Raw genomic sequence first — 15,227 nt, forward strand, 5'->3', positions numbered from 1 at the left:
GATCCCCGGCAACCATGCGAACCACGCTGCACCAACAACGTACCAACACCGTACTACTAGAGATGGGAATAAACCTGACTCGAATGGCGTCCATACGTGTTATGTTGGAAATGTTACAAGCCTCGGAGAACCTTTCGTCGACTGCTTCTCTAATCAGTAGAAAATCCAGATCGTAGAGGAAGTTCATTGTTGGCGAATTAATAGATTACAAGGAAATATTTATTTCAGAAAGATACGATTTCATCGAATTCAATTATTATAAATTATCTGAATTATTTTTATCGAATTGTACGTTACGAATGAGTTCTTAGTATAGAATTAGAGAATTAGTTTCTTAAAAGATCGATACTTTTATCAGGACAAATTGCATCGAGATGATTGAAAAAGATAATGTTTTTCAAGTTTGTAAATTACGAATAAATATCGCTTTCCTAAATGAACGATACTGTAAGATCAAGTCGAGCGTAACGAAGATGATCGGGAGAAAATATCGTTGATGAGTTGCAACAGATCACGAGCGCAGAGATAATTTTCCTCGAAAAAAAAGAAACAAAAAACTAACAGTCCGATTCGATTTGCCTTTATATCGGGCAAAATATGGAAAAACACGTGCCTATTGGAAAAGGTGTATTTTTCAGGCGAAAGTAGAGGCAACAATAATCAATCAGAGAATTACACTCGTCCCACTTCCGTCTGTATTCGAGCGAGTGAATCAAGCGTTCGGGTCAGTTGCAGTTCACAAACAGTTCTCCACTCGATTCCATTTCTACGTGACAGTGTTCTAATATATCCATAGTGAGTACTACATGCCGAACTAAATTCACATAAATCTGGTGGAACGCGTAATGCACGGGGCTAGATGCCGATTGAGGGACAGAATTTACGTTTTATTTGGACAATCTGGCGAATTTACTTGGCACGAGGCGCTTTCGTTCATTGCACGCGCGTTACGTCTAATTAATTAACTGCATCTAGAATATACAGGTAAACGCTACCTATCATAACAACGGTGTCACCCTGTACATAGAAATTTTGGATCGTCCCCGGGATGAAACCGATGTCAAAACTCAAGATCGATACTCCCCTATTGATTGATGATACCGACGCCATTCTATCGTTTTCGCATTAAAGTGGATCCAACATGAAATCGAGTCAATTTCAAGTGTTAATGGATTTACGTCGATACTATATCTTTATTCAACGAAACAATGCTTTTACGAGTGTCAGAGCAAAAAAAATGAAAAAGGAGAGGAGATGTAAAGTACGACAGACACGTTTATTCTAATTGATTATTCCATTCTAACGACGAGTTCGTGCATGATACCATTTTGGAAAAATTAGAGAACAGATATACACTTCGATTCTAACAACAGAAGATTATTTTTAAAAAACGTAGAAATATAATTTAAGAGAATACGAAATGAAGAATTTCCATGGATCGACGCGCGCTTCAAACGAATAAAATTAAATTGTAAAATTAAAATTACAAAATCAAAGAACAGATATACACTTCGATTCCAACAACAGAAGATTATTTTTAAAAAACGTAGAAATATAATTTAAGAGAATACGAAATGAAGAATTTCCATGGATCGACGCGCGCTTCAAACGAATAAAATTAAATTGTAAAATTAAAATTAGAAAATCAAAGAACAGACGTACACTTCGATTCTAACAACACAAGATTATTTCTAAAAAAACGTAGAAATATAATTTAAGAGAAAACGAAATGAAGAATTTCTACGAATCGACGCGCGCTTCAAACGAATAAAATTAAATTGTAAAATTAAAATCACAAAATCAAAAAACAGACGTACACTTCGATTCCAAAAACGGAAGGTTATTTTTAAAAAACGTAGAGATATAATTTAAGAGAAAACGAAACGAGGAATTTCTACGAATCGACGCGCGCTTTAAACGAATAAATTTCGACTGTAAAATTAGAATTAACGATAATTTCTTCGCTGTTTCCATATAATTGCCATCTTTTCAACGAAATTATATTTTGTACCATCTTTTTATCGATAGACGTGCACGCTTCGTTTGCAGCGTTTGATAAATTCCACTAATGGAATTATACTGTCTGAAATTGGTACAAACTTCTCTTGCAATTATTCTCCACAGATTTTCTTACGAGTTTCGATTCTAGTAAACATGCTGGCCATGTTGAAACATTGATATTTTTTGGCGCAGCCACTGTTTCATTTGTTTCGATGTATGAACCGGAATGTTGTCGTGTTGATAAATAAAATTGCTTTCTTCTATTCTTTCCATGGATGATATTAAAAAATCATTGTTACGTGTACGTTTCTGTCCCAGTTTTCCCAAAATGGTATCATACACAAACTTGTTATCAGAATGGAATAACTACGTGATTTTACCAAAAAAAAACGTGTATAGTGGTTTTATGTAAATTTCGGACACTGTACACTTTCCCAATAATTCTTTCATTTGAAAGTAGCTACATCAGAAACCCGTATACATATTTATCATAAAAACGTTCTTTAGCCGCTCGATTAATATTAAACGGACGTCAAAGAGAAAAAAAAACAACTTTATTTTCTTGATTCATACGAAGAACGTTTATACGTAGATGAATTTAATACCAGTCAACTGTGAACATTCATTTCACGGAACGCGTGATTGCGATGTACTTGTTCGCCGTGAAATCGAGTTGAAAATTTTACGGAAAATCGGTTGTTGATTGAGTACAGTGAGAAAGAGAGGCAGAAAGAGAGAGAGAGAGAGAGAGAGAGAGAGAAAGTGGGGACTTCTATTCTTGAAATACCGGATTCGGTAAACCCGCGCGCGTTACACGAACTGAATCATAATTTCTTTTTTTCCCCTCGCTCGACTCTGTTATCGATTACGTCATAGTTTACAAGATAGCGTGCACAACAGTAGATCATGTCGTGCAGTTGTAACAGCGGACGGGCCAAATCAAATTTAATTAATACACACGGTTCATGTATTACAGTTGCAAATAAAACACGATACGACCGTTTAATGAATTCCTCCGTTTAATGGCCAGGCTAACAATTTAATTAAATATTTTGCTAATTACTTCAATTTACGGTTCAATCGCGTATTTTGTATAACTTAGCATTATGCGAACCGAATGTTAATTAAATTCAATATGAATAACCTTTCGACCGAGGAAAATATACGAAGGAGAACAATACGATAGATAATTCACATTTTCTATGTTTTACGGTAGCTGGACGAAGTATTGGCACGTGTATATCTTTACTTTCGAACGAAACATCTTTTTACAGGTACTATACATTTCATTTTCATAGTATCAGATGTTTATAGTCGTACGAAAGTACCGCTAGATAACGAACTTAATTAAACGATATGAAAACGTTATAGGGGATACATCGGTGTAATACAAATACGCGGACAGTATTTTTTAAGATTCAGGCTACCAAAATTGTTTTTATATTTAGTGTGGCAACTAAACGCGTGTTTCTTCTTTCTCATTCTTTTTAAAATTTTCCAAATGTTTCACAGACGAAGTGATTCGGAATATAAACAAAACGTACTGTACTTGTTACTATGTTTTCCTGCTGCGATCTTGCTGCGCGAAAGAATTAGCGCGACAAATAAAAATCCGACACACGAGCATGTGTGTAAGAAAAAAGAAAGAAATAGAAAATAAAAAAAGATTTATCTAGTACGGTAAGAAATGAATCAACGTAAACAAATCGATTCTGCCAGTTTGTACGATTTTATGAGTTATATCTGTACGAAGCATTGCCAGCGTACTGTACGGATGTATTATGTAAGTCACGCTTCTGAATAAGAGCCTTTACAAACACTGCATTGATTTTTGTGCGTACACGTGCAATCTCCGACTTCGAACATACAAAGTGATATTAGATATCCGCCATGTTGTACGCCTCGTGTATATCAATTTCCCGTTGCTTTTCGCAAATAATTTATCTCCGACACGCGCCATGTATGAAAATAAATCAATCTGTATTTAAATGCAACGAATAATTATATTCGTGCATTTACGTCAGTTCTGTTATTCGTATCGAAAACTTTGACGATATTTCACGACCACGGCTTTTCCAATATAATGTTACGTTTTAATAAAAGAAAACGATTTTTCCTTTTCTCTCTTCACGATGATGCTCCACGTTGCGGAAACAGATACACGGGCCGGCAAAAGTATTCGAACACTTACCATAGAACATTTTTATATACAATACACGTGCACGTAAGAGATTTCTACAAGTATTGAAATACTTTCGCGGGCTAGTGTATTTCCATTATAATGAAATTTTGTAAAAAAATATTTTCCAAGAATATAGTAGAGGTTTTATGTCACGGCTACAACGCTACTTAAATGAAATTTCCTTCCTCCGTTCTTATTCTCTTTTCGCTGCGCGGTAAACGTTAATTCCATATATTTCCATCTTGAATGTTTCTCTGCAAAGTAATATTTGCATTCAAAATGTAATGGGATTGTTAAAAATGTAATACGTGTACAGCAACTGTGTTTTCCATTCTTCCTTGTTAAATTAAAGGAGATTTCAAAGCGGACCATTCGGAGCATTAAAGAAGATTTTGTTCTCCTCGGCTCTGTTTTCTATTTGTAATACAAGCTACGGCAGTTTCTTAAATCGATCAGACCCTCGAACGAACAGCTCTTCGCTCTTCATTTCTCTACAGAATTATATCGTTCCCGGGATTCGCGAAATTTTTCACAAAGTTCCCGATTCAGCTTCCGTCGCTTTCAAGGCATTCCTCTCGAAATTCGATAACAATCCCAGAGGGATGTGCTCAAACTACATCAGCAACAATTTTGAGCGCCAGACCGAGCCATTTATTCTCAAAATGTTTGCCTAAAAGCGGCGCTGCGGTGTCTGCCAATCGATTCGTCGTCGTAAACTCCACTATTCTAAAGCTTCTAATTAAACTTAAAGCCCTTCAAGAAGCTATTTTGGTATTCTTTTTCCTAATCGCGGACGCACCACGCGAGCAGAGCAAAAAGAATCGATATTTCCGAGTGTTGGCATTATGCTCCAACTTCTTGAACGAACAGTTGCATCCCTCATACGATTGTCAAGATCTCGGGGAAAAAGTCGAACGACGTAACGCGAAGAATAAAAGGCGCGAGCAGTGACAACATTCGAATATGTGACGATAAAAAAACGCTTTGTACGATTTAGGATCAGCGTCTAATGGAAGAAAACGATGCAGACGGGTTAATCGCGTTGTATGTGCAGGGCTTAAGGGTACGTTCACCCGATCGCGGATTCCCCATCGTCCTCAACACTGGCCTAACAACAACCGCGTGCACGCGAATTCCACGAGTTTTATTTAGAACATTGAATTATTCTAACGTGGAGACTGCATGCGTGCGCGTGAAGACGTCTATAAGAAGAGCAGAGAAAGACGGATAGAAGAATAGAGAGGAGACGAGGAAACTCGTTCGCAATTTTCTAATAAATTATGCAGGCCAGCGTGGACTCCCCGCGAGTATCAAATGAAGTGTGTGCATCACGTCAGGTTCGTGTAACTCCATGGATTCGATAGAACAGAACGAAGCTGAGGATACGATAAATTATAACAACGAATGGAAGGAACGTGATAATCGCATGTGAGAAATCTACTTGATCCGTGGAAGAAACTGAGCAAATTCTAGGAAACCTAATTTTTACCAAGTAATGGATAGAAAGTTGTTTCGATAATTAAATAACGATAAGTAGAGCGGCAAGTATGTATGTACATATGTGCTTTATACAGGCTATCGCTCGTTGATAATCTCTCGATTCATAAACAATAGCCTCGTGAAATGAAATGGACTCGTTCTCGTTTCTCAGTCTATCAATTAGATCGACGATAATAGCATGAGATCACGATGTCGTGGTTATTTGTTCGAGGATTTCAAAAATTCATATTTTTTAATCGAAACGTCGATCGATAGGTTTATTGGAAAATACAAATGATCCTATATACAGTGGCTAAACAATTTACGATTCAACGTTGGTTACGATTAAGTCAATCTGGGTCAATTTATACGTTTCTATCTTCTATTTAAAAGGAATGATACCTGCCAAAGTATGCAATTTCCCGGGCGATCGTTCGGAGAACCAACTCGAAGTTTCTCGACAGAGAGACTCGTATCCGCTTGAATTTCGCCGTAGGCTCCTTGAGACTGATTAATCTTTTTTCTAGGCGTTCTCGAAATTATAAAATCGAATTGCCCGAAAGACACTTGGAGCGGCACGGAAATAGGACGTCAAGGTTCTCTCTCGCTGAGTACACACGCGTAAAACAGAAACGAGGGGAAAGATAAAACGAGGAAAAAAAAGGAAAAGTTGAAAAGAAAGGGAGAGAAAAAAAGAAGAAGGAAATATTAAGCCACGAAGAAACGAGTGCAAATAAATTTCATCGCTCCCGGAACAAACTTTTTCTCGCGGGGAGGAAATAAACGAGCGTAAAGTATTTTCCGACGGAGTGCAATGAAATATTCGTAGCGTCTATGTTCGATCGCGATGGAATGCATGCAAAACAACACTTTGTTCGCTCTTGTTATTCTCTTTGCCGTCTGTATTTATGCTGCTCAACAATACCACGACGACTTGTATATATTTTTCTCCCTTCGTTTTGTAACCTCCGCTATTTCTCTCCTCATTCGCTCAAAAATTCATCCCCCGATCAGCAAGGGTTTCGATTCGTAAATATTGTGCATCAATCGGTGCGACTCGATATCGACGCAACAATGAAATCGAAAATAAAACGGGAGGGCGACATTTTGCGAATTAAATGCCCGCGCCAGACCGCTATTTCTCTTTTCTTTCCCCTACAAGCGAACAGAGAAAATTTTTCAACTCCGGTCGAGTTATTTCAGAAATTATTCCGCGCTCTAGTTTATCTCCATATTAATATCATCATTTTCGCCTGTGTACGGATATCATATCCGAACAAGGGCTTGTTACAACAAAAACTAATAATGCGAAAGCTACATTTATTAATTAGGCTTCGGGGGAACTGGTTTTTGAACTCGTGGCCTCCGTTCTGTACACGTCGCAGTTTCATCGGCGAAATAATATTTACATTTATTTTCCTCATTATATCACGCGCATTCCAACATCCAATGCAGTAATTAAATTAAAGAGACGAAGTAGAATAAAATTTCGCGAAAATAGAAATTCAACAACGCTACTAAAAATTAATGCGCGTATTTATCTAGAATTACACTGGAAAAACTTCATGAAAAGTTCTACAGCCGGACGAAGGAAGGGGAAGAAAGAAGAAAAATAAAAGCAACCTTTGAAACGGAGGTAGAAAAGTTCATATCCTCTTAAATTACTTCGCATAAAAAAAAAAAAAAATGGGGGACGAAAAAAGGTGGTAAAAGAAAAGAAAATGGTAAAAGAATTTTTTCGTAAAAACAGAGGGGATCTTCGAAGTTCTCATGGAAATTCTCTAAGAGTCCAAACGTTTTCCGCGGATAACGAAATCTTCAACGTATCGAACGAACGAGAAAGAAAGAAACGGTGGAAAAGAAAAGCGTCGGATTGCAAACACAAAAGGAAACAAAACTTTATAATACATTTGTCAAAATAATCAGCCTCTTAAGATATCAAGTTATCGGCGTTGTTTATTCCTTCCGAATCAGTATACTTTTTATTCAGCCGGCAGAGTTTGTAACGACGAATGAGAATTTCTTCATTAAGCCGAATTTACAATGGCGTTAGCGGAGAGCGTGGAAATCGAGGCGAAATCAACGAGAAACGTGAAAACACGAAAGTCTACACGAAAGAAGAGAAGTGCCATCTTTCAGATATATTTATCCAGCATTTTGCGCCCTTTCTCGCCATCCTATTTTCAATCTTATTTTCAACGACGTTTAGAGACGCGAACAAGTCAAGAAATTACCCGTAATTGCCGTTTTCGTTTAGAAGTTGCCGTAAGAAAATAAAATGAAATCAAAGCTGGATGGATGAAATGAAATCTGCAGCGAGAAGGCGAGAAGGAGATGAAAGGGCGCGAAATCTCGCCAAATCTCTTCGGTAACGCGTTTTCTGGTCGTTTATAGTGACACATCGTTTTCTACACAGTCCATTCCTCGCTGTCTCTTCGCGCTCTTTGATTCTTTTCAAGGGTCATCACGCGGGACTTTGAAGAATCAGAAAGAGAGAAAACAGCCGGAACAAAGTCGAAAAGCGGGAAGTATCTGCTTTCATCTTTCATTTTTTCCCCTTTTTCGCTTTTCTTTGAAAAATAATCGTCAACATTTTTTTCTAATTAGTTATCACTGTAGTTATACGGATTCGCCATGGTATTCCAACACTTGTACAAACCTGCAAGCAACGCGGTGCTGATAAAATTTCGAAATGTTTCATACAAAACACGTAATATATGTACACAAAAGTTTTCTACCGTAAGTGTACACGTTTCGCATACTTTCTATGAGTCATTGTACGTAGAACTATTACAATCGACTAATCCCAGTACGAAGCCGGAAAGTGTGAAAATATTATGCCAACGATTTATCGCGAATCGACTGTGTCACGTATAATTGACATGATCGATGAACACGAGCGAATTAAAAGGTTCGATTTATCTTGACTATCGAACAGCAATGTTTATCCATCAACAGCTGCAGGGCGTTTCTGCTTCTAATTTACTAAGATAGGGTCATGGGCTTCTTGATCAATTCTCTCAATTGTCTTTCCAACAGTTTCGAAATCAAAATCCAAGCTTCGTGAATTCTTATTTCCGTTATCTCGCCGTGGACGCGTCAAATTAAGAATTAAATGATATTTCATATGCATCCAATTACTAGAATACGGATTTCTATTAATTTACGTGAAATTGAAATTTATTCGGAAATCTACGCAACGGAAAATTGAAGACCACGGAGAAGAAACATAATGAGCAGTTTAAAAATTCAATAATCAGTGTCGTAAGCTATAATAATCTGTAATAAGCTATAATAATCAGTGTCGTACCAAAGCTATCCTTTAAGCCTTATTTTCGATTGCTCGAAATAAAGAGATTAAAGAAGATAGGCCTTTGTCATGTTCTATTCGTGTGTTCGTCGATAATATGTTAAAATACGAACAATATCAGAAGCATAACTACTCGTTATAACATTTAGCGATAGAAATCTCTGTTTCACTGGTTTAATCGTATAAATCCGCAGTCTAACAGTCGTAACGGTTCTCTAATTCGATGGAATCTATTTTTAAATCTTGCAAGTTTTCGATTACGTGGAAACAATTACGTCAAGTTCGTCAATGGTTTGAGAGCAATCGGTCTCCAAGTTGGAGAGTCGCAATCGAAGCGAGAATTAAAGCAAAAGATTTATCGATCTTTGAAACACTCGACTGAAATTGAAAGACAACGGACTAACGTAATAAAACAAAGCTTGAAAGATCATACATATACGCCGTAAAAAGTAATCTAAATATTTATGATATTTTTCCAACCTTTGAATGTAATAAATGAGATTTTTTTTATTTACGCGAATTCACGTTGTCATGGAACGTGCATCAAACACCATCGAGAACGAATTAACGTTGATCTGCACGAGGCGTGTGCGTGTGTTGCGTTTCATAAAACTAACATTTAAACCAGAGAATGCATTATTCATTACGTCATTTCTGCAGACAGTATTAGAACGTAACCTTGTCGAGCTCGCAGAGATACTTATTTCTACATATTTGCAGCGTAACGGCATAATGCTTTAAAAAAGTCTACATAATACAGAAATGTTTCCATCATTTTCCAACATTCCGTTCAATTCGATAACTCCATCTTTTATCCTATTCGTATTTTTTTTTTCTATTTCAAATTTTTAACCTTTCGGGATAACCAATAAATAAACTACAAATCAAAACTGTTTCCCTTCCTTTCTCTTTTTCTTTTTTGTTTTTTTTTTCCAAGGAAAGGAAATTTTCAATTTTTCGCGGTAGTTTCTTCTCTGACGAAATTTTTTTACAAACACAAAATACAATTTTTTCTGGCCACAGAAAATTTTTACTCTTCGCAAAAAAAAGAAAAAAAAAAAAAAAAAGAAAGAAAAAAAAGGAAAGAGAGGAGAGTAGAGAATCATAACTGCTTTTACTCAGGCTTTGCCTCTCTATTGTAGCTTTAACAATTGTTAAATTACTTTTCCGCGTAAGCCACGGTCAAAGATTGTCCCTCTGCTAAATTTTTTAAACGCAAGAGCAAATTGATTTTCGTCCGATTGGTATTAGCTGGAATGAAAATAATAATTGAAGTAAAAGAATGTCATTTTACTGGGAGCGCAGTGTTTGCAGCTATCCGGTTTCAAAAGTCATTTAAAATAATATTTCCAAGGCTGCATCCAATTTGTTGTTCTTACTCGATGCCGTGTGCAATAATACGGTCGTGATTGTGAGCACGGTGATTCGATTTAACAGTGGCTCTCGCGTGCACAGACGTTTATCGATTTAAAATAATAACGAACGCTATGTGTTTTTCCATTTACCAAAGTGCCCATTATGTCCCCGCCATTATCGTGCATACACGTATACAAACGGTACTTTTAGATCTAAAAACAATTTCTATAATATTTCCAACAAATACAATCGACATAGTTATTCGTAAAAATTCAAAAGTTGTGATTACATATGAAAAGTTGCGACAGTGGATTTCTAGAACGTTACCGATATTCCTTTCAAGATTTCGAGCGAGGAAGAAACGAGGAAACACGTGGAAACGCAAAAAAAAAGAGGATAAAAACCGATAGTCCAGCATTATAATTAAGCTCGAGCCTTTCAGAAAAATCTAAGTAAAGTATTTATAGTAAAATCAACGATAACGATTCAAATAAAAATTAAAAGTTGGAAAAGTAGGATAATAAAAGAATATAAAGTACGTTCATTAAGAAGTAATACATACTGATAAGACAAACTAGACGTTTCGATAAGTAAGATTACGACGGAGAAAATGTATTATTGAAAAAGCAATTTTCCGTCCAAGTAGGTTATTTAAATAATTCATAACGCTCGTTTATAGAACCATGTTCGAGGAATTATATATATATATATATATATTTTTTTTTATCGCGAATTCCTCGTTGCAAGTTTGATACGATGGAATTATTTATATTCCATGGAAAGAAGTTGCGTTGAGTTACACACAACATTCCGTACTCGGTGCATATTTAATTAGCTCAACAATTCGACTAACTAAATGCTGTTTTGACTGTTCGTGACTCTGCCAATTAGTAAATGCGAATGGAAGTTTGTTGTTAGAGCAAAAGCGAATAACGTTACTTACTTCTCTTCTACCCGTATTTCGGTACACGCCATATATCGTTTTAATCGTAAATCGATAAAACCATTTTTCTAAGATATCGCGACGAGCTCGATATAAACCACTTCACTCGAGAAATATTTTAACGTTTCTTTTCGTCGGTTCGCCAATTAAAAGTCGAATTGGCGAGAAATGATTTACGATCGAGAAATATGTATTTGATTTCACCGCGATTTATCCATCTTCTCTTTTATTTTACATTATCTTAAACAACTATGTTTCTCTATATTTTTACCGGGCAGATTTGATTCGGGAAATTCATCCTTTGAAAATTGTTAAATGAAAATGACGGACAAACGACTGAAGATGAATTTGAAAAAAAATCTCAAATTGAATTTCTGCGTGCCACGAGAGAAAGAAAATCCATTTCTAGACTGTAGTATACGATGCTTTCAAGCTAACCAGCCTGTAAACAGTGAAAATGACGAGCGAAGGGCTGCGCTTAATTGACAATGTCTCGATAGTAGAACAGGCCAACCCCAAAATCCACCCTAACCATCCAACGAGGGATTTTGCTTGTGTTCTGTAGACCCTTCCGCAGCATTTTTACATCTGCCACTCTGTACTTTACGCTTTTGCCTCTATTAACCTTTTCTATCCTTTAAATCTAACCTTTTTTTGCATATCTCTGCTTTACTTCTATTGAAATTTTGCAAACTGTGCCAGAGATTCGGCAGGATTTAACAGGGTACAATTCGTGTAATCATTGTTTGTTAATATTTAACGATAATAATGATATTTACTAGATTCGTTACACTTCTGTTAGATAAATTACTCGATAAACGCCACTCACGCATAATTTATATTTTCTGTTACAATAATGTTATGCAATGATCGCGTTACGTTTGAGCAATAAATTTCAACGTTAGACGTTTGACTGTAATTCCCGTGTCATTTCTACTAAATATATTCGTTTAAATCGGGTAATATATAGAAATTATTAGCAAAATAGCCAGATCGATCAGCGTATTCTTTAAAATTTTCGCTCTCGCAATCCATAAATTTGAATTTATGTCGTGATTTATCGCGTCGAATAATGGCAAAAGTCGTTAATGAAAACACAATGTGATATCCAGTACGTTGCAAATTAACGTTCTGGCGTTAGATATATTATATTACATTACTCGCACCTTTAGAACGTAGAAAAGAAACGAATTTAATGCTTAGAGAAGACGGGAAATGAATTATAAGTATGGAACTCCGCGGAATTTCAGAGAAGCTCAAACGAGGAAGGGGCAAAAAAATAATGAGAATGCAAATATGGTTTTGAATAAAATCCGGCAAGTATGAAAGCCGCAGGAACAACATACAGATCTGCATCGACTGCCTCCCTCGTTCTTTTTTCTCTCCTTTCTTTTTCTAAAAAATTGCGTTAAGCGTTCCTTGTGTAAACGATGTAAGCGTAATACTTCTATAATAACAAAAAATTCCACGCCGCGATACTTTCAAAGCCCAGGCTCGTAAATCTCTCTTCCACTATCCATCTCTCGCAGCAACTATTTATTTTTCTTTCTTTTCTTTTCTTTTTTTTTTTTTTTCCTAATATCCCACCATATTCAGTTGCCAATCACGTTCTCATTTTGGACTTTTTCAACGAGCGTATCTTACAACGTTGCAATTTTATCGCACATCTCGAGTCTTCCTGATTTTATCGCGTATTTTTCCAACGATAAAAACGATTTCATTCCGACGTTTTCCCCCTCTACGTCCTTTCTTTCTTTCTTCCTTCTTTTTTTCCCCCATTATGACAAGCGCCGAGAATTACTTGATTAGGAGGCTATGAATTTTAATAGATTTATGCAAATGCGACGCGTGAATCCAAAGTATGCGTGTATACGAACGCACTGTCCGTTCAAGAAAATTATCGAGTCTCAATTAAATTATCGAGTACACATTGCGTTTTCCCGGCGAACAAAATTCGATAACACCGATTACTCGTTTTTCGCGTTCCTCTATTAGCAGGGGGAAATAAATCTATATTTCGTTTCACGAGCGTGCCTCGGAATTCCATAAATTTTTCAACTCCGCCAATTTGTTTCATATTTTTCTTCTCTCTCTCTTTCTCTCCTTCGTTGTTTTTTTTTCTTTTTTTTTTTTTTATTGTTATCCCACTTCGATCAAATTGATTCTCTTCGCTTCTCGGGCGCATTGTCGTTTCGCATTAATAAATATAAACTCGCAATTATTAATCACTTTACGCCGAGTTACATATACGCGCCGATTCACGTTATAATCGATCAATGCAGCTTCTGAATATTTATTGACCCGCCGTGGGATGACATAATGCAATTTAGTATTGGAAACAAGCGAAAGTTTATTGGCGATGAAGTTGAGGTATATTCCTCATCTCTATCGTTTCTCCCTTTTCTTTTTCCTTTTTACTTTTGTTTCGGCATACAAAACGCCTGGCGGATACGATATTTCGTAATTAATATCGCCAGATGGGAAGCTACGGCCGACGAGGAGAACTCGAGGAATCAAAAGCGAACTCACAAAAGGAAACGGTCGTTAAAGAAGGGGCCATTAGCATGTCGTTAGCATAATACAAGGTGAATTTGATTCCGAGTACACGAATGTGCCCTGAACACTACCGTGGCAGCGATAATCGCGTTATTATAAGACAGATTAATTTTAGTTAAACTATAGCTTTGGGCCGGTAGAAATGGCCTGCAATCCCATACGATACACGAACCCAACGCAAAAACGAATACACCGTTTGTACAGCATATTAAATTAATTTTGTCAAAAGGAAAGAAAAACGAAAGAAGAAAAGAGAAGATCGAAAGGAAAAAAGACAGAAATTTTTGCGGTACCATAGAATTTAATGAGAGGTTAATGGTCAGTCGTCACGCGAAAAAAACGCGATTTACCCAAAGCGTGCTCCGAGTGATTTTTGCCGATGAAATGTTCGAGCAACGTGGAAAAAACAGAACGTAAACCGGTTTACGACGTCGAAAGAGCATTTCCTCGTTGTGGAACGACGCGTTCGAGTGTTTGCCAGCGATTACCAGCTAAATTACAATTATTCGCTTTGCAACTTTTCGACCGGGATAAACTTTAGATAAGAGGATGTTACTTGTACGTTATTTATTCGGTGGAAACCGATTCCAAGTGTTTTTTTTTTTTTTCCTTTTTATATAATGCGTGTGAAAAATAATGTTTATCAAAGGAAGATAAACAGAAAAAACAAGACCCCCCTGGTAATTAAAGAGTTGACGTTTAAACGTATCATAGAACACGTCTGTGTGAAGTATTATGTAAAGTAAAAAAAGGATCAGAAATACATGTGCACATTCTGATTTCGTAAGAATCACGTTTCGAGTTGAGGTTTTTTGTTGCGCATTCAGCGCAGGAATATAGAATTGTTTCGAGCAACGTGGTCGACCGATGAATTAGATCAAGGTTGCATCGCATCGCTAAAATTAGCCGGCAGAGAATTCAGAAAAATTCTGGCATTACGACACTCCTAATCGTTCGACGATCTTTTAAATCATTGCGATCGGAACGCGATCGTTGTTCCACCGCTATATATCGCGGCGCAACCACGATTACTATGTCTTCGAAGAGAGAGCAATTAAATTGCATTGTTTGCCGGTCGAAAAGATTTATGACTCATATAGAACGTCATCTGAACAACTTATAGATGACTTCTTCGATTTCAACGATTTCAACAGTTTCTATGAAATCATTTAATTTTGGAAGACACATACTTCATCTTAATTCGTATTCTACGTATATTTCACACGAATTGAAAAACGCTACCGGGGAATGAAATATCTGGAAATTAATCGAGCTAAAATAAAATTACATCGACCTATTGTGACGTGAAAACGCGTGAAATCGGTCTCACGTATTTTATGATTATTATTAGACTTGCGAATATAAAACGTCCTCCTCCTGCTTTACCGCTTCTTTGTACG

At 36.6% G+C, this 15,227-nt stretch overlaps 1 protein-coding gene across 4 annotated transcripts in view; it reads right to left on the reverse strand.

Moving 5' to 3' along the window:
• Window positions 1-15,227, reverse strand: part of LOC100652122 (mastermind-like domain-containing protein 1) — a 172,526-nt gene that overhangs the window by 110,833 nt on the left and 46,466 nt on the right. The window lies entirely within an intron of this gene.

Source organism: Bombus terrestris, chromosome 8 (assembly GCF_910591885.1).
Source record: "Bombus terrestris chromosome 8, iyBomTerr1.2, whole genome shotgun sequence".
NCBI lineage: Eukaryota > Metazoa > Arthropoda > Insecta > Hymenoptera > Apidae > Bombus > Bombus terrestris.